This window comes from Culex quinquefasciatus, chromosome 2 (assembly GCF_015732765.1).
Source record: "Culex quinquefasciatus strain JHB chromosome 2, VPISU_Cqui_1.0_pri_paternal, whole genome shotgun sequence".
NCBI lineage: Eukaryota > Metazoa > Arthropoda > Insecta > Diptera > Culicidae > Culex > Culex quinquefasciatus.
The window spans coordinates 23,371,349-23,391,654 of NC_051862.1; the positions used below are offsets into that span (position 1 = coordinate 23,371,349).

Consider the following 20,306-nt stretch of genomic DNA (forward strand, 5'->3'; position numbering starts at 1 on the left):
TTTAAAAAAAAATAACTGCTACTATTTTGAAAAAAGTTACCTAAAAGTGGCTATAACTTGAAAACAGTGCACATTATCAAAATTTCACTAAAGTACTTTTTGATTTCACAACAAAAAATTAAGTTGAAAAAATTTTGCGACCAATATTTCGATTTTTTGAAAAAAAATGTGTTGATTTAAAAATTCATAACTCGGTCAAAGATTTTTTGCCCATTCTGGAAATTTCTGAAAAAATTGCATATTATGTCTCCTAAAACATATCAGAAAATAAAAAAAATAGTGTTTTTTTTGCAAATCAAGTTTTAGTGACAATTTTTACCGTGTGTCATTTTTTTTCAGTGTAGTGCCGAAGACATTGATCAGAAAATTCCTTCAAAAGATACATTTTTTTTATTTTTCACATATCATTTTTGTATGGACGGCTGCTTAATTTGTTTGGAAAATTATATGAACGAACTAATGATGCAAAATGGCTTCTTTGGACATACCGAAGGCACCAAAAAAGTTTCAGTCGGATCAAAAAATACAAAAATTAAAATTAAAGAAAAAAAACCGATTCCGTAGAGAACTGCTCTAACGATAGATTATTGTTTAATCACGTTAAAAATTTTGAAAATTTATCTGTTAAAAAACGTAACTTTGAAATTTAGTTCGAGATTAGAACTAGAAGAAGGCATTTGCAAATATTTTTCAATGTTTATGTTTAAAAAATAGAAAAACTTGTTAACGTTTGAAAATAATATTCAAATTGCAAGAAAAAACAATTCAAGAATTTTTTGTTCAGGTTATAGCTAACTTGCTCATAAATTTGTCTCTTCAAACATTTCGCATAAAATGAGTAATAAAACTTGGAGTCTTAAGGAGGTATTAGCCTATGACAAACAAACCCGCACTTTTTCGTGTTTGACAGTTTGCCAAATGTCAGCCTGTATACATTTTGTTTTGTTATTGTGGTTTCGGAAATAAATCGAATTTTTGCGGCGACTTCTCCGACACTACGCTTTGCCAACTTATCAACTTCATTTCTGAGTGTAAGGACATGTTGTGCTGAACGCGAGGATAAACGTCACTGACAACGTTTTGTCGCTCTGGCACCAAATCGAAACGAGCAATTTCCACTCTCGCCGCACTTTTTCTCTCCGCATTTTTTTTTTTTTTTTTTTTTGCAAAATTAATAGCATCAGTTCTTGCGTGTTGTCATCGGAAGTTTTGTATAAGTAAAGGAGGTATTAGACTATGGCAAAAAAAAAAAACACTTGAAAATAACTTTCACCGGCCTTAGAATAATGTTTCAAATTATTCAAATCAAAGCGTGGTCAAGTCAACTTTCCTTTTCATTAATTTCGTTTTTTAAACGTTTTTATTTTAAATCATGTTGTTAAATTCTTTGCCGTCTTTGTGTCGAAACATTCTCGTCTCTCCACCACATTAGTACCCCTTTGGCTGGATTTTCATGGATTGTGCAACGACATCGAGAGCACGAGCATCGAACCAACTCGATGCTCGTGGCTTGCGTTACTTCATTTAGCTTAGACACAACCCCAAAATCGACTTTCCGGAATAAGGAACACTTGCATGCAAGTTAACGAAGGATGGAAAATGACAGATTCAAACGTAAACAAAGCAGCATTACGTGGCGATTGGAATTCCAGAACAACTTTTGAAATAAGCTGATGTTGTTCAATAAATCTTTTTCAAAAAGGCGCATGATTAGACTAGCGCATAATTTAATTAAATAAAACCTCTTGCCTCATGTTCGTTGCGAAAAATCATGCAAAATAGATGAGAGATAATTGAGGTTTTGCAGCGCGACTGTGTTTCAAATGTAGGTGGCGCCAAAATGAGGTTACTTGCCAAAAATCGTATTTCTTTCTGCTGGATTGAAGAACAAAATTGCTTATTTCTCATGGTTCCCTGCATCAATCTTAATGAAACTGGTTGCAAAAGACGAGAATTTTTTTTTTGCTTTAAAATAATGAACATCTTTTTTTTGGGCGCGCAGAAATATGTGACTTTTTCTAAAAAAAAACTAACTTAATCCACCTATGTGGTTGGAGCCTTCCTCACTTATTATCAACAATTGCTGATATGATGGAATTGTAAAAAAATTTCATCTATTTTTAAGATACAGAATAAAAAAGTACATAAATATCACTTAAGTGGCCATACCTCGAGACAGGGTAATCAGATCATCAATGTTTTGGACTCGTTGGAAAAGTCTTTTGATAACCTAATCAAAAATGGGTCGGACGGTGGATCCGGACATAGTTTACAAACATTTATGTGAGATCCGGCTTCAAAAAAGTACATCAATATCACTTAAGAGGCCATATCTCGAGATAGGGTTGCCAGATCTTCAATGTTTTGGACTCGTTGGAAAGGTCTTTTAATAACCTAATCAAGGATGGGTTGGATGGTGGATCCGGACATAGTTTACATACATTTAAGTGAGATCCGGCTTCCAAAAAGTACATCAATATCACTTAAGTGGGCATATCTCGGGACAGGGTTGCCAGATCTTCAATGTTTTGGATTCGTTGGAAAGGTCTCTCGATTACCCAACCAACGATGGGTCGGATGATGGATCCGGACATAGTTTACATACATTTAAATGAGATCCGGCTTCAAAAAAGTACATAAATATCACTTAAGGGGTCAGAACTCAAGACAGGGTTGCCAGAACTTCAATGTTGTGGACTCGTTAGAAAGGTCTCTCGATTACCCAACCAACGATGGGTCGGATGATGGACCCGGACATGATTTACATACATTTAAGTGAGATCCGGATATATGTGAAAACACATTTTTATACATAACTTTTGAACTACTTATCGAAACTTCAAACAATTCAATAGCGATCTATGGGACCCTAAACCAAGTCGAATGTAACAGGTTCGGGTCAAATCGGTTCAGCCAGTGCCGAGAAACATGAGCTAGTTTGTTGGTCACATACATACATACACACACACATACACACAGACATTTGTTCAGTTTTCGATTCTGAGTCGATATGTATACATGAAGGTGGGTCTACAACGTTTTTATACAAAGTTCATTTTTAGAGCAAGATTATAGCCTTACCTCAGCGAGGAAGGCAAAACATGTTTTGGAACACTAAAAATGAGTTTCCCCGTTTATATCAATGAAATAAACAAATTTATAATTGATAACAGATGTGTTTACGTATATTCAACAATTTTTATTGATTTTTGACAGACTTTCTTACCAAATAGTCCAAATTACTATCTTTTTCTAAATTTACAGTTTTCTCATAGAAAAATCAAACAAATATTGGAAAGTTGTACACCAAATTGTTGGAAATATTTTTTCTCATCCGAATCCGGCATGAGTTTAATAAAAATGTTGATTATGAAGGAAAAAACACATATTTTTCAAAAAATAAATCATAGGTTTAAGCTATTTGTTCATAGGTAGCGACACGTGTCTTTTGGTTAGCTGCAAATATTCTATAGAGTGGACTAAAAATTGGAAAAATTTCAGGAATTTCAAAAATATTAAGTAATTTAAATTTTTTTAGAAATTTTAAGAAATAAATAATTCAAGAAATATGAGAAATTAAAGAAATAATTAAGTGATTTAGAAAATTGAGGAAATTTAAGATATTAAAGAAAATAAAAAGAATTAAGAAATTTAAGGAATTAAAAGAATTAAAGAAATTTTAGAAATTTAAAAAAAAAAATCAAAATTTTAGAAATTTTAGAAATTTTAGAAATTATAAAAACTTTAAAAATTTTAAAAATTTTAAAAATTTTAGAAATTTAAGAAATTTAAGAAATTTAAGAAATTTAAGAAATTTTAGAAATTTTAGAAATTTTAGAAATTTTAGAAATTTTAGAAATTTTAGAAATTTTAGAAATTTTAGAAATTTTAGAAATTTTAGAAATTTTAGAAATTTTAGAAATTTTAGAAATTTTAGAAATTTTAGAAATTTTAGAAATTTTAGAAATTTTAGAAATTTTAGAAATTTTAGAAATTTTAGAAATTTTAGAAATTTTAGAAATTTTAGAATTTTTAGAAATTAAAGAAATTTAAGAAATTTTAAAAGTTTAAGAAATTTAAAACAAATTAAGAAATTTAAGAAATTTAAGAAATTTAAGAAATTTAAGAAATTTAAGAAATTTAAGAAATTTAAGACATTTAAGAAATTTAAAAAATTTAAGAAATTTAAGAAATTTAAAAAATTAAAGAAATTTAAATTTTTTTAAACAAATTTTAAAAATTTAAGAATTTTAAGAAATTTATGAAATTTAAGAATTTTAAGATATTCAGGTAATTATAAATATTAAGAAATTAAAGGAATTGAAGAAATTAAAGTAAGTAAAGACATTTTATATATTTTTAATATTTTAGAAATTATAAAAAATTTAGAAAACTTTGAAATTTTAGAAAACTTTGAAATTTTAGAAAGCTTTGAAATTTTAGAAAGCTTTGAAATTTTAGAATACTTTGAAATTTTAAAAAAACTTAGTAAATTTATAAGTTAAAGAAAATTTTATTTTTTTTTTAGAAATTTTAGAAATTTTGGAATTTAAGAAATTTAAGCAAAATTTAGGCAAGCAATCCGTCCAACGGTGCACGGCATCCTCCTGCAAAACAATGCCTCGAAATCCAACCACCGGTGGACCAGTTCCTTTTGTCAACTTGGCCAGGCAATCCGTCCATCGGTGCACAGAATCTTCCTGCAAAACAACGCCCAGAAATCCGTCCTCCTGCAAAACAAAACCCTGAAATCCGTCCACCGGTGAACGGATTCCTCCTGCAAAACAATGCCCTGAAATCCAACCACCGGTGAACGGATTCCTCCTGCAAAACAATGCACCGAAATCCAACCACCGGTGGAGGGATTCCTCCTGCAAAACAATGTCCAGAAATCCTTCTACCGGTGGACAAGTTCCTCTTGTCAACTTGGCCAGGCAATCCGTCCACCGGTGGACGGATTCCTCCTGCAAAACAATGCACCGAAATCCAACCACCGGTGGACAAGTTCCTCTTGTCAACTTGGCCAGGCGATCCGTCCACTGGTGAACGGATTCCTCCTGCAAAACAATGCCCTGAAATCCGACCACCGGTGGACGGATTCCTCCGGTAAAACAATGTCCACCATTTCACCATGCAAAATCAGCTGTTTTGATTGTTGACAAGGTCTGGTTTGACAGATAGAATTTGTTTCGTCAAGTTTCATTCCCATCCCGTACCAAGCGTTTCAAAGCGTTATTTAGGTTTGTGTCTAGGGTGCCGCTGAGGTAGCAAAAAGGCACTGAACGAGCATCGAGTTTCAATGCACGAACATTTTAGCAAAGCATGGTCGTGAGTATGCTTTCGATGTCGGTCGTCTAAAGATGCTCGTGCATCGAAAATGAAAAGTCGGAAAATCGCATTTTCGCAACTTTCCGGCGATGGGTATGTGTCTGTTTGTGCTTATACTACCATAAAATATCAATCCAAACCATTTTGCGATTTAACCTGATTGATAAAAATGAGTTTTCGGCAAAATATGACCACGAGCATCGAAAGCCGCTTTCGATGTCGGTCATCGAAAAATCCATGAAAATCCACCCTTTCAAGCAGCAGAGCAGGGGTGGCGTTGGGTCCCCCTGGCAAAGTTGTGGTAGTAGCTTCGCCGTTCTCAGCCGTTGATGACTCAAAACTTGACCAGCTGGTTCTGCTGAGTCTCACTCTCCGCCACGAAGCGAAGCTTTCCGACCCGCTCGCTTAGTATCGTTTCAAGCTCCGTCGTGGTCGCATGCGTTTCAAGTTTTCGGTAAAGTGGGCTTAAGTCTAAAGTCTCGGAGCGAGGTGTTTATGGACTGTTCGAGTGATCATTATTGGATGGTGTTGTGTGAGCTGCTTGACCTAACATAGAATCGGTGTTCTATGGTGTTAATTCGAACAATGCGTATCTAGATCTTAACGCGCGCACACACACACAGTTCATTACAGTTCAATTAGTTGTAATCACACTCGTCTGACTAAGGCTGGCGCACCTTTGACGGTTCTAAGCGTGAAATACGCACGTGCGCTTGAACACATCTAGCTTGCGCTTGATTCGCGCTTATTTGGTGGCTAATTAGTGGAGGGGGGAAAAAATAAGCGGGTTCACCGCAGAAGAACATGGCTTAATCAAGGGTGTGAAGTGTGTAGTTGCTGTTGTTACTTGGCTATTTGGTGAACAATTGTTGTGGCTAAGTCCAAAGTGGCTGTGGAAGAACCAGGTGAAGGTCGTTCCGGGGAAAAAAACGACACGGAATAGGGCTTGGCCCAGGAGACCAAGCGAAAGTGTTCGTCATCATATCGTCGCCATCGTGCTAACTTGTCGTACGTGCATTTTGGGCCAAATTAAGTTAAGAACGCCATTTTGTGCAGCTCACAATGCCTCACCTTTTGACCTTCACAGATCCCCAAAATTCGATTTCAATCCTGAGATATTCAACAAAAACCGAAAAAACTCCGTGCATTGTTGTCACTTTACATATGAAAGTAGTTTCAATCTTGTCGTGCTATCTTGTCACTCCATGAAAATTGATGTAAGTGCGACAAAAGGCCAAAGGGATTTCAGGCCAGGAAAGTCAGGATGCGTTTGTCGCATGTACAAGCTAGACTACCGTAAACATTTGTAATTATAACTCGGGACTCCAGCAACCAACTTCAACCAAACTTCGGGACAATGCACAGAATGGTGAGCCAAACAAAACGTGTTTGTTATTGTTTACATTGCGTGCTCTCGTTTTTGTTTATTCAAGGTCAAACATTAAAACGCGTTTTTCTCGGAACGTCAAAATGGCGGGTGCGACAAGATAGCACGACGACGTCGATATGTGCTTGTTGCAAGCGAAACTGTGTGAATTTTGTTTCCTTTTATTTTATTTGCCATCGCAGTCTTTAAACTGAAAATTGCAACTGAGTGCTTATCTTATCGGCTTCCATGACGAACTGGTTCGCTGGTGGAACAAGAATGGAATCGTTTATTTTGATGAATTTTACCGATGGCTGTTGACATCAGTTGTTGGAAATAAATTAATTGTCTCGAATTTGCTATTGATGTTGTTTACTGTTTTACGGACAAATTTTTTAACAAACAAATTTCATCGACAGAAGTGTATTGTGGATTTATCATCGTTCAAAAATGTTTTGAGTCATCAACTTATGATGACACTCGTATGTTGTCTCTTTATACTTAAATGTATTTCTTTGTATGAAAGAATTTCAATTTATTTATTTTTTCACAGTTCAACAGAAATACACAATTCTTTGTGATGCTTAGATTCAAGTAAGTCATTCCGTGACAGTTTCACGGCCGTGTTGGAGTTCATGTTCATATTTGTTTCATATTTATTTTATTTATAAATTTTCATATCTGTGTCATTTTCCGCCAACTCTACATCAATTTTCCGACTTCTTTTCGACTTTCGTGAATAATTTTAATAATTTTAAATTCACTGTCGTTTCTCGTTCCTCAACTGCAAAAAAATCGAGAGACATGTCATTTTATTAAAAATTTAGAAACAAAGATTTTACAAAAATAAACTTGCACAAAACTTGCATACAAGTTAATCGCGACTGGTATGCACATTTTTTGTATTCAATCTGTGATTTTGAAACATTATCTTAAAACATTGGTCATTTTAGGAATGGTTAGAACATTTTGCTACACTCAGAAATTAGACATTATCTAAGGGTGATCACTCAAGTAGGGAAATAATCGGAAATTAAAATCTTTAATATGTTTGTAAATTTCTCCTCAATATTCAAATAAAGCACTTAAATCGTAATGAGCACTTATTTAAGATTTGTAGAGTTTCTTTAATTGCATTATGCATTTATGGGATTCTCCATGTTTATCGGACCATTTCAAATAAAACTGTAGATTTCTCAATTGACACAGATTGTCATATTTTTTTTATTTATGAACTAAATTCATTTCGATTAATTTGTAGCTTTGTTTATTAAAAAATAGAAAGGTAACAGTAAACTTAAAAGCTTTTGAAACCCTAATTTTATTTTGTCGCATTACTATAATATTGGAATAACAATTGGGTAATTCTCTACCAACTCACACGAAATCGGGAAAAGTTTCCCCGACCCCTCTTCGATTTGCATGAAATTTTGTCCTAAGGGGTAACTTGTGTCCCTGATCACGAATCCGAGGTCCGTTTTTTGATATCTCGTGACGGTGGGGCGGTACGCCCCTTCCATTTTTGAGCATGCGATTTTTTAATAATTTGCAGCCTGAAACGGTGATGAGATAGAAATTTGGTGTCAAAGGGACTTTTATGTAAAATTAGACGCCTGATTTGATGGCGTACTCAAAATTCCGAAAAAACGTATTTTTCATCGAAAAAAAAAAACACTAAAAAAGTTTTAAAAATTCTCCCATTTTCCGTTACTTGACTGTAAAAAAATATGAATCATGCCATTTTATGGAAAATTCAATGTACTTTTCGAATCTACATTGACCCAGAAGGGTTATTTTTTCATTTAGAACAAAATTTCGTGTTTTTAAAATTTCGTGTTTTTTCTAACTTTGCAGGGTTATTTTTTAGAGTGTAACAATGTTCTACAAAGTTGTAAGTAAAAAAATTACAAAAATTTTGATATATATACATAAAGGGTTTGCTTATAAACATCACGAGTTATCGCGGTTTTACGAAAAAAAGTTTTGAAAAAGTTATGTTTTCGGTTTCTCTTTGTTTCGTCGTCCGTGTCTGTCGCGGGAGACCATGAACGGCCATGATCGATGACGACCAACTTTTTCAAAACTTTTTTCCGTAAAATCGCGATAACTCGTGATGTTTTTAAGCAAACCCCTTATGTCTATATATCAAAATTTTTGTAATTGTCTGCTCTACAATTTTGTAGAACATTGTTTGACTCTAAAAAATAACCCTGCAAAGTTAGAAAAAACACGAAATTTTAAAATGAAAAATTTTGTTCTAAATGAAAAAATAACCCTTCTGGGTCAATGTAGATTCGAAAAGTACATTAAATTTTCCATAAAATGACATGTTCCAAAATTTTATCTTGAGTTTGCCAATAATTACAAACATCTTTTCCAAATTTGTGATCCTGCATACAGCTTTTGATTATTTTTCGAAGGTTAAGTTTTCTTTCTGTATCTATATTATGAGTGCATTCATTTTTGAAATATGTTTTTTCACTGTGATTTTCAATAATTGAAAAAACCAATATTTCGAAATTTCGAAAATGGCTTGGTCACTTTTTCGTTTACCACTTTTTAATTCGTACCCCGTTGGTTTGACAAAGTCAAACTTGTTACACAGCGCCCACGCACACTATCAAAATAAACGTTTGGAAGTGTTTGTGTACTCCGTGTAAAAGGGGTGTCAAACTAAAAAGTGACCCCGTTCGTTTGGTCTGCGCTTTTTCGAGAAATTTAAGTTTTAAAATTGCATATTTTTAACCTTAAGATGGCATGTTTGTTTTTCGGAGCTCCAAAAGTGCCTCGAACATCACTTTTCTCTTAAACTGAACCCTGAATTGCTATGCTCAAAAAACTGATTTTTGAAGATTTGTTAAGATGCTTTCTCTAAATTAGGTCGTAGAAGACGTAGACTGCGAGATTGGTGACTTGGGCAAAGTTGCTTGGGTTTCTTGAAGCACAACAACATCCTGGAAATTCCCAAAAATATTCCTGAAAAGTTAAATTTACAAAATCGTAAACAACTCTAATTTTCCATCCATTTGCAACAACTCTCCTGAACACTTCACTATTTTTCGGAAAATACATTTTTCACTTAATTTTGCGATCTGGACCCCTGTGCAGTGGTCTCTGTTATCCTTAAGGCTTGGAAGTATTTTCATCGAAAAACGAAAAAAAAATACCCCTAAACTACTCCAAAAAGGCGGTGACGAATAAAAAAGAAAAGAAAATTAAAAAAAAAGAAAAAAGTTCTATGCAAACCTTCGGATAACCAAAACTTTGGATAATAGAGTATGGACTGTAATATTACTTCAGGAAATGGGTAAATCTTTTACGTCAGAAAAAGGGTAATTTCTAACTCTGAAATTGTTTAAATTTATTTCATTGTCACTTTTTCAGTTTCAATTGAGGTAATATTATGTCTTAAAGAGGTAATATTACAACTTTAAATTTTACACATACATTTTTAATTTTTTGAACAGTAGCACAACTACCGTACTAATATAACAGTACATTTATAGAAACATTTTGCTTGAAATTTTAAATATTTCTTATTTGACCTTAATACCATCCAAAGAGTATACTGTCGTTCTACGCATAATTGTCCCATGTCATTTTTTGACGGTTCTGACTTTTTATAATTTTTAAGTTAAGTTTTACGTATACTTTCAGAAAAACACCTAAAATCTAGTGCTATGTTCAGAAAATCATTGAAAACAGCACCAAGTCTGTTTGTTCCATCATTGAGCTTCTTTGCATAATTGTCCCACCATGAATTTTCTACCACGAAATCATGAGTTTTACGAAGCATTTTATCTTGTTTACCTGTTTGCCTGCAAGAAGACTAAAAATAAGGGTGATAAAAAGTTAGCCGGGGTGATTCGGCACATATAGGGCGAATAGGGACCCACGGGACAATTATGCGTAGACACACAGAAATTGATCGAAAAATTTAAATCGCGTTTTTCTCAGTTGCTGTTTTTTGAACATGTGACAATTATGCGTAGAACGGCAGTATATGTAAAACAGCATACATACAAAAAATATTTCCGAATGTTACATCATTTATGATGTAACACTTTTGTAACACTTACACGTAAAAACATGGTTTTACGTGTGATTCAACCGTTTTTTTCAACATATTTTTTTCTGTGTACGCCTATATGCTACTATAACTGATTGATCGATTATAAGCAAACAAATCTGACCCCTAGTGCAACTTATCTCAGGATTCTGCTGACATTATACCAGTTCACCTCGCCTAACGCTAGGCACAAGTATTTGCTGTATCATAAATAGTCAACATAATCGAATACCTCTCCTATATTCAAGGATATTAATCTCAGAACTTTGCGAAAGCGATAGTCTACAAAACTTGCAAATGCATAATAATACGATGAGTTCTTACTGTGCATGATTGTTTTCATGAGTTGTAGCAAAAAATATTCATATTTACTAATGGATGAATGCTATTGACCGTGTGCAGAGACTATTATAGCTGAATGAGCAACAAATCGCCATACAATCTGATAAATGAGTGCACCGTTTTGTCGCAGTGGCACGCAGTTTCTGTCAACAGCTTGTTACTTTTTCTATAGCTGACGGGGGCCCACTTCCTCACCCTAGTTCGACCACATATAGTAGGTTTATCCAATGATTTATATCGGATTTATCTGATTCCAGCTAAAGTAGCCAGTCCATCATGATCCGTTGGGCAGCTGCTAATATTGTGACAATGTTGTGAGCAGCAAGAATTCAGCTGCGAAATAACTGCCAGAATTCTTTGCAGACAGTTTTAGAACAGAACAATCAAAACAGTGCCCATTTTACCCCGCTGATCCCGATTGATTGATTAAGATTCGGACTACCTCTGTTAGGAGTAGGAGCAAACGTGTGGGTCATCGCACGCGCTCACGCGTGCTGCTCTTCGTGGAAGAGCCCGAGACTGTCCAGCAGCCCGAGCCAGTGACGACTCTGACCTCTGACAATAACACCAACTGTGAAGTTGCGCCGTACCACTAAGCTGCTCTTGCACTTGAACGGCGGGTTCAACGGATCGATTTGAGGCTGCTGCTGCTGGTACTACCGTATACTGAATCTTTTATTGTTTAATTCGCTGCTCTCCACCCTGCGCGAAGATCCTTGAAATTCTTCTCTGGTGCTGCGTGGTCTGGTCTGGTCTGTCTGCACGGTTATCTGCAGGCAACTGACCCCTCGCGTGAGAGTGAAGTTATTATTTTTTGTTAAAGGTTTTATTGGTTAACTTCAGTTAAAAATTGACATTTTGATGGCTTAATTTTTTTAAATATATTTTGTTATTATGTTTCAGTTGTTACCAAATATTTCAACAATTTGATAGTTTTTGGAGTTTAATAAGATTATTTTGTTGGTTTGTTGATGTTGACAATTTAAATGTGCGACAAAAGGTCGAAAGACATAAGGTCGAATGGACAAAGCGTCAAAAAGACAAAAGGTCGAATGTGAAAAAATTAAAGATTATAAACTTCTAAAAAATATTGAAAAAAATATTTTCTTACAAACAAATCTGATTTTTTCTGTGAGGTTTATTCATCCTTTTATCCATCCATTTTTTAAATAAACAAAAAAGCTCAACTTCTTATTTTTTCTTAGTTTTAATTTTTTTGAAACCTATTCTTGAATGTCGTAATGATTTTGTGAAGTATTCCATTCTTTCAAAAAGTCAAAGTAGTTATGTCACAGACATAACCGGAATGGCGTAGACTTACGTAAAATTTAGATATGTGGACATGTGGGTTTTCCATATATTAATTTGAAGAATTAGCTATATTCTTTAAATAGATTTACGGAATATGATCATGAATGGGAGATGGAATTCAGCTAAGGGCGTTATTTCGGGGTGGTTTTCTTTCAAATTGTATGTAGTGTTTGGTGGGAATGATGAACAAGAAGAACTCTTTCGTGAGAAAATTGGTGGCCCTAAAAAAGACCGATTAGAGTTGGATGGTGGCGTTGGTCGCAAGGCTCGGTCTTGGCATCAGGCTCGATCTTGGCGTCAGGCTGCAGCCGGGAGATGTTCTGTCCAGATGGGTGATAGGCCGCGGTGGATGCTGCAAGTGCTGGCGTTGTTGATGGATGCGAAACCGACAAAGTTGTTTAGGAAAGCGTGTAGTAGGGGAAATATACCCATTTTAATCACACTAAGCCGTTCGATCATTTGCAAATGATTGTAGTGCGAAATTTAGATTAGGCTGGTGTATCAACCAAAGTCAAAATCGGCCGATGATAACTAAAATACGAAACATACCTTCGTGACTGTGTCAGAACATTTCTACCAAAAACAAGGTCAAGGCATGTGCGCCCAAAGGATTGGAAAGCAGATCAAGCTTGAGGTACTCTTTCATAATTCATAAAATCAACAAATTTCAAATTTTCCGGTTTGAGGATATCAATGTTAAAATCCCCAGACACAACAATGCGGATGTCCTGCTTTGCATACCAGAACAAATTCCGGATCAAGAAAGAAATTTTCTGTTTGTATGTTGCACTTGGCGAAATATACACAACAACAAACAATGTTTGAATCCCATTTTCTGAAACTTTTGTGGCACAAATATCCCCAAACGAATCAGCCTCGAGTAATATTGGATCATGTTCCTCACTTAACTGCTCAAGATCGTGAGGCATGGTCGTCGAAGAAGACGAACGAACGGCAAAGAGAGGAAAGAAAGAGACGAAGGAATTTTAGCGAGCCGAATGGGGGGAGGGGAGAGGGGGCATAGGGGTTGGGGGCGAGCAGCCTCAGAAAGCTGTGCAATCCGTCGCCCCGAAGACCAAAATTTGTTCCTGAAATTTAAATTCAAATTAGCTCGCTGCCTCGTCCCGGGTGGGACGAGGGCAACTCTTTCAACACTAGAATTTGATGAGACGTAAATCTTTCAGAAGCGCTCGCCGCGAATGCGACGAGCTAGTTGGATGTCCCGATTGTTTAACAACCAAGGCTTGACCCACGAGAGGCTTTTCGGCGAAAGGCAGCAGGCGCGCGCCTCATCTTGTTGATGCCTCGTCCCGGGTGGGACGAGGGATGGGGATTGAAGCACCTCCGAACCACAGCAACCACGAAAGATCCTAACGGTCCGGCCATCGAGAGGCAACTGGCTGACGGTGACGACGAGAAGGCGATGCGCACTTCTTTTCCAGTTCTGGTCCCTCTCTCCTGCTGCTGCTGCTCTGGTCTCTCTCCTGCTGCTGCTGCTCTGGGCTGAGCTTTCCTGCTGCAGCTGCCGGTCCGACGTCTGAGACGTGAATGATGGAATGGGCTCGGGCGCGCGTTCTTATGTATGATTTCGGCCCGCTACTTCCCCTCCTTTTTCGCGACCGACACTCGGTCGCGTTGCTCGGATGATTTTCCCCTCAAAATAGGTACTTGACATTCCCGTCCGTGAGTGGGAAGCGCTCATTTTGCTTGCAAAATCTCTGCATTTTGAAAACATTTTAAAACATTGAATTGTTTCAATTGTTAAACTATTTTGCCAACAATGAAAGTTTTATAGCAAATTGCTGAATAATTTTCGAATCGAATGGCACATAAATCGTGTCGATTCGATTAGAGGGAAGGAAGATATAAGCGTTTGACGGATGACGCAGTAATCCAGGGCCTTCGGCCCGGGTTTTTTGGAATGACACCCCAGTACCTTCGACAAAGACGTAAGTCTACGTCAAAAATGCTTAAAAGGGTCACGCTCTACTCCCTGCTTAATCGGCGGTCGAAACTGAGTATTAAGAACAAGTCGCTCGTGGTCAAGTGCATCATCCGTCCAATGCTGACCTACGCTGCTGCGGTCTGGGGCAACTGCGCCAAATCGCACCGTAAGCGACTCCAGGTGAAGCAGAACAAGCTGCTCAAGATGGTGCACAACTTGGACCCGTGGTACCCGACCGACGATCTACACGAGCTGGCCGGCGTCGACACCATCGACGCAAGCATCGAAAAGGCAACGAGAACCTTCAGGACTTCTTGTGGGATGTCAACGAATCCGCTCATCGAAGCACTCCTCCGTCAACAACTGTGATATTAGTCTTAAGCCATACATAGATCTAGGGTTTTTTCTCAAAATTTATTTTCCCTAAAAGAGCACGCAGCTAGCAACATCTAAACATAGAAACATGTACCCTCCCTGTAAAGGCTTATGAATTGATCTCAGTTGAAAGGTTCTCCAAATCTCTGAATTGCAAATGTAACATCCTGGAGCAGAACTGTTAAATTCTAATAAACACCAATTGAATTGAAAAAAAGAAAAGGGTCACGATGAAAAAAGCGTTGCTTGTTTGCAATATGTTTAGGTTTAAAAATCAAATCATTTGGATTTGATTTGAATTTCCGTTCAACTGAATACAACAAATTATACTAGCGCACAGGGTGGGACAATATGAGGCAGTTGCCCCACCATCCTCAGAGATTTGTTCAAAAATTGGTCGTTTGCTTAGCATATAGGCACCATAGAGAAAATCATACATTTTGTCAGAAAAATTGAATGATTTAAAAAAACCAAAGGTGAAAAATTCGAACATTTGAAAATTTAAAAAATCTTAAACTTTAAAGCATCAAGATTCTAAATTTTTAAAATTTTGAAATTCTGATATTTTAGAATTGTTGATTTTTTAATTTTTTTAATTCTTATTCTAAAAAAAATGTAAGGCTAGAAAATTTTCCAAAATTTCACTTTAGTATTCGTTATCTAAATTTTTATTTTTCTCAAAATTAAACTGAACTATGATTTAAAAATTATCAGAAGCAGTCTAATTTTGTGTAATCTAAAATGTAAGCAAAATAGTGATGGTGAAATGAAATTAAAAATTAAAGAATTAAATTCAAGAATTAAAGAAATAAAACAAAAATTTATGGAAAAAACAGGGTTTTTACGGACTACACTCAACTCATTTTTAAACATACTTACTCTGAATATTTAATTTCTTTAAAGTTTTGAGCAATGTTTTTTATCCTTATTTATTGTTCTTTTATACTGGATACATTCAATTTTAATTTTGTGAATCTTAATCATATTAGAAAACTTTTTATGAAGATACAGACATTTGGATGCAACAAAAAATATTATTGGGCATGTTCCAGTGGCTGTACTGTGCTTCTATCCCAAATATGAGCTTGATTGGACGTAACAGACAGACGTAAATTCTTAAATTCTTAAATTCTTAAATTCTTAAATTCTTAAATTCTTAAATTCTTAAATTCTTAAATTCTTAAATTCTTAAATTCTTAAATTCTTAAATTCTTAAATTTTTAAATTAATAAATTCTTAAATTCTTAAAATTTCAAAATTAAATTAAAATTTAAGATTTTAAAAATTTCATAATTCAATCTTAAATTTTTTAAATCCTCAATTCTTAAATTCTTAAATTCCTAGGTTCTTGAATGCTGCTGCTTTTTGTTACCATCTTATATTGCAGAAAACCTGATAAAATTTGAAGTATTTTTGGAGTTTTTTTTTTTGGCTAGAGAAATTTTGAGAAGAAGTTGTAGGAAAATTTGCTTCGATTTTTCAAAGTGACGCTTTGGTAAGATCATCGAGTATGAACTGTATCTTAAATTTAAAATCTCAAGATCGAAAATTTATTACATTTTTTAAATTTTATTTTTTTTTTTATTAAGATTTCATTGAGTTTTTAGATCTAAATTTCTAAATGTTGAAATTTTTTATTTATTTTTTTTTGCCAGAATGTTTGTTTTGGCTTTTTCCTCTAGTTTACCTAATCGTAGCAAAAATACATTTTCAGCGTTTTAAGATTCTGCGTTCTGAGATTTCAAAATTGTATGTTTGTCGCAAAATTATTTTTCTTAAAATGACGCGGATTTCACCGTAACAATTCTGAATAAAAAAATGTGAGAGTTCAAGAATTTATAAAATATGGTCTCTTCGGAAAAGTTGTTTCCAGCATCCGAGATTGCATAGGGATTGTGCAACTACATTTCACATATTTTCCCCAAACAACATTCAAGGGGTTACAAGGAGGAGTTCCCGTGGTCAGATCGAGCTTAAATTTGGAATCTATTCCAAAACACCCAAATCGACGGTAACATTTCAAAAGGCATCATGTACATTTTGACACTTTCTGGGTTATTGTATATTCTGAAAGTACTTCTAATAAGCTACCTCTCCACCAAAAATGAGCAAAAGTTACTTTAGTAAAGTCTGTTTAATCATAATTTTAAATAAAGTAACATAAACAAAATCTCTGCCATCAGCAGTCCCTGTTTATATAGCCCTGTCAACCTGTCAAACAAAAGGCTACATAAACCTCGTGACGAAAAAAAAGCAACATGAAAAAAGCGCCATGTACATTCGGCGAAGAAAAATGAATTATAACAAAGCGCCCCCCTCAGTGACAGCAGGGTGATATCGACGTTGGTGATTTCAAAAGAAGTTATGTTTGTTTTTCTCAAATAAAATTACGGGAATAATGTTTTATTGAATATGGATGATCAAGTATCAACAAAAGCAACGTTTTTCATCGTTTGTTATCATTAGAACATCTTATTTTGCTTTTATATAAAAATGGTAATTGAAAATGGATGTTCAACATTCAAATGCGTTTTTCTCAAATCGCATGGTTTGTACATGATGCTTTTTGAAATGTTGGCATCGAAATATCTAAGTTTGATAAACAATGACTTTTTGAAAAGCTCGAGCAGGTTGTATTTTCTTTATAAAATGTATTGATCGTGTGAATGATCGTCTGTAGGCTCTGGTCAAGGTAGAAACCATTTTTTTTTAATTTTATAGCAAAAATATTTTTTTTTGTAAAATTATTTAAGAAAACCTTTAAATACAATCATTGTTGAAAAAGACCTGGATCTTTTTTAAAACCGTTAACATGTACTTGAAAAATTTACATTTAATTGTATATTTTTCTTAGTTTTTCAGTTTTGTTTTAATCTTTCTTAAGGTCTTTGTCTCCAAAACCTTTAGTTTTTTTTTATAAAAACACAATCAAAAATGGCATCGGCCTAATTCGTTTGAAAATTCCGCAAAAGGCAACAATTTTAAAATTAAACATGACTTCTTACTTTAATTCGAATTTTCAATTTTTTTTTTTGAAAACTTTTAACATTAAATATTTTTAAGGAAATGAAGTGAAACTAACTAATCGCAATTTGAAATTTGCAACAATTGTAATTATTAATTATTTCTAGAGTTTTTTAAGGTCCTGTAAGCTATTGTGTTTCATATGTTTATAGGATCCATTCAAAAAAAAAAAAAACTCTAGATTTTTTGGTAAAGGGCAAAATTTAAAATGGCATCACCAGATATAAAACATAGGACAATTTTATGGTTGCTCATTTTGGATGTTCGATTAGAAAAAAATTATTGACAAAAAAAAAGTGTTTAAATTTTTGCACAATGCATCGTTAAATAAATAAAATAAAAAAGTCATTGATTTTTTTTCAATATCTTAAATTTGCAATATTCAAAAAGGAAAATGCATGAAACCATAAAAACGCTCCAATTAATATGTTAGTAAAAAATAGAAAATAAAAAAAAGGTGGTCTGGAGAGGTCAGGGAAAAGTCAGGGAATTTTATTTTAGGATTTGGATCGACACCATGGTAGATCTTAAGTAAAATCTGACTTCAAAAACATAGATGCATATAAAAAAAAAACCGATCGTATTTATTTATATTTTCAAAGAAACCTCGAATAAAATTGGGCTGTAGAGGGTTAAAAGTTAATATGTATTTAATATTTTATGATAATTAATTTGCCTTAATTTGCGTATGCAAGTCAATATTCGATCTTCACGACATTCGTGTTCAATGCTCTTCACGGTCCAACCTTCGATTGAGTCATTTTCGCGATCGTCGTCGCCAAGCTGCCGCCACTAGACCGGAGGATTCTTCCGCTTTATGGCCACAGCAACTTTTCTCGCCAACCCCCGAAAAAGTCAACAAACCACTAATTGAGGGGCCGCAAAAGTTTCTGCGTGGGAAGACCCTCTTTTTTTATCGCATCTTCGCGTGCTAGAGACAATAAATCACTTTGGTTGAGGTTAAAAATTATATTGCAAAATGTAAACATCTAATGAAGCACGACTTTATTAAACTTGGTCAAAAGCGATTACGGTGTTCAATACACCTGGAGAGGTTCTAAATTACCACCCTAGCCTAACTTTAGTCTTTAGACACATGCCTATCATTCAATCATTCGGATGAATTAACAAGTGACTGTCCGTCCAGTCCACACACACTATACTCTGCTCTGCTCTGGGGAACCACTTTTTGTCTGGCCCCACGTACAAATATGGCTTCAACCTGAGAGAGCCCACCCACGCAAAGCAGCAAAAAAAGGCGCGCACCGGTGATCGAGTTGATTTGAAAGAATCCGCGAGCTACCTGTTCGCGTTGTGTTCGATAATCTTAATTTTTGCACGAAGTAAAGTTGCCCCCGGCCATAAAGGACCGTTTTCTGCGTTTTAGTACGGGCAGAGTTGGATTATTAAGCAATTAGAATCACAGGTGTGTGTGAGTACGTGTGTGTGTGCGTTTGTGCTCAAAGTTTAATCAATTGGATGTGACTTAAGCCGCTAGTGACACACTGTGTCACAGCAAGTGGTGGACAGGGGTCCTAACCGAGTTGATTAACTTATTTGCGCAAATGAGTATGGTTTCTTATTACATCAGATTTGCAGGTCAGCAATTAGGGCCTGGTGATAGTTTCCCGTCGACGATTTCAGTAATTACAGCAGTATGATGTAATAGGACCTTTCAGTTTTGATTAATGTGAAACTTAAGTAAATCTACATAGATTCAGTGTAATTGACGCGGCGATTTTTTTTTTTTTAACCTTGTGAAAAATATTCTTTTTGACGAACAAATGTTACTGAAGTTAAAAAATATGCAATAATGTATTTTACACTCAAAAGTGCAATACTTTTTAAAGTCTCGAGCAAAACAAAAACCGTCCCGTTATCGTTTGCGTTCATCGTCCGGTAAGGTCGTTTGCATTTGTCCCCACTATAGCCAAGGCGGCGCAGCGCATCGTGCTGATTTTCAAAACAAAATATCATGTGTCGCGCCAATTTTTATGCCTTCGCTGGCGTCGTCGGATGTTTTTTTGTGTGTGCACCGGTTTGCACACTAAAAAAATAATTTTATGCGAAAAATAGTATTTTTCCAAAAACTTTTTTTTTCATTTACAAATTCGTCATTAACTTATGGGACCATCCATAAACCACGTGGACACTTTTTTTGGGAATTTATTATCCCCCCTCCTTCGTGGACAATTGTTCATACGAAAAAAAAAAAACTTTTGTATGGATCGTGGACAATCGCCATACCCCCCTCCCCCCATAAAGTGTCCACGTGATTTATGGATGGTCCCAATGCCTTTTTAACTGTGCAACTGCTGCTAACCAACAAGATCCTCAACTCAGCTGGAACTGCTCGTGGACAGAGTGCCGGTGATATTTTGTAGGCCAAAACGGCTTCCTTATTTCCTGACGAGGTGCGTATGGTAATGGCGTTTTTTGTTGTTGTTGTTGTTTTGGTCTGTCGGCGAAATCCACCCCTCGTCTACTATTATAGTAGCACTAGCTTGATATCAGATTTTCATTCAAGTTTACATCAATACCATTGC

At 35.2% G+C, this 20,306-nt stretch overlaps 1 protein-coding gene across 2 annotated transcripts in view; it reads left to right on the top strand.

The window, feature by feature from the left end:
* Positions 1-5,700: 5,700 nt before the first annotated feature.
* LOC6042925 (switch-associated protein 70) overlaps positions 5,701-20,306 on the top strand; it is a 42,059-nt gene continuing 27,453 nt past the window's right edge. The window contains exon 1 of one of the 2 annotated variants that reach the window (XM_038252036.1): positions 5,701-5,782. The gene's annotated coding sequence lies outside the window, so the exon portion shown is untranslated. The remainder of the gene's footprint in view (positions 5,783-20,306) is intronic. The other variant, XM_001870830.2, reaches the window with a different exon arrangement.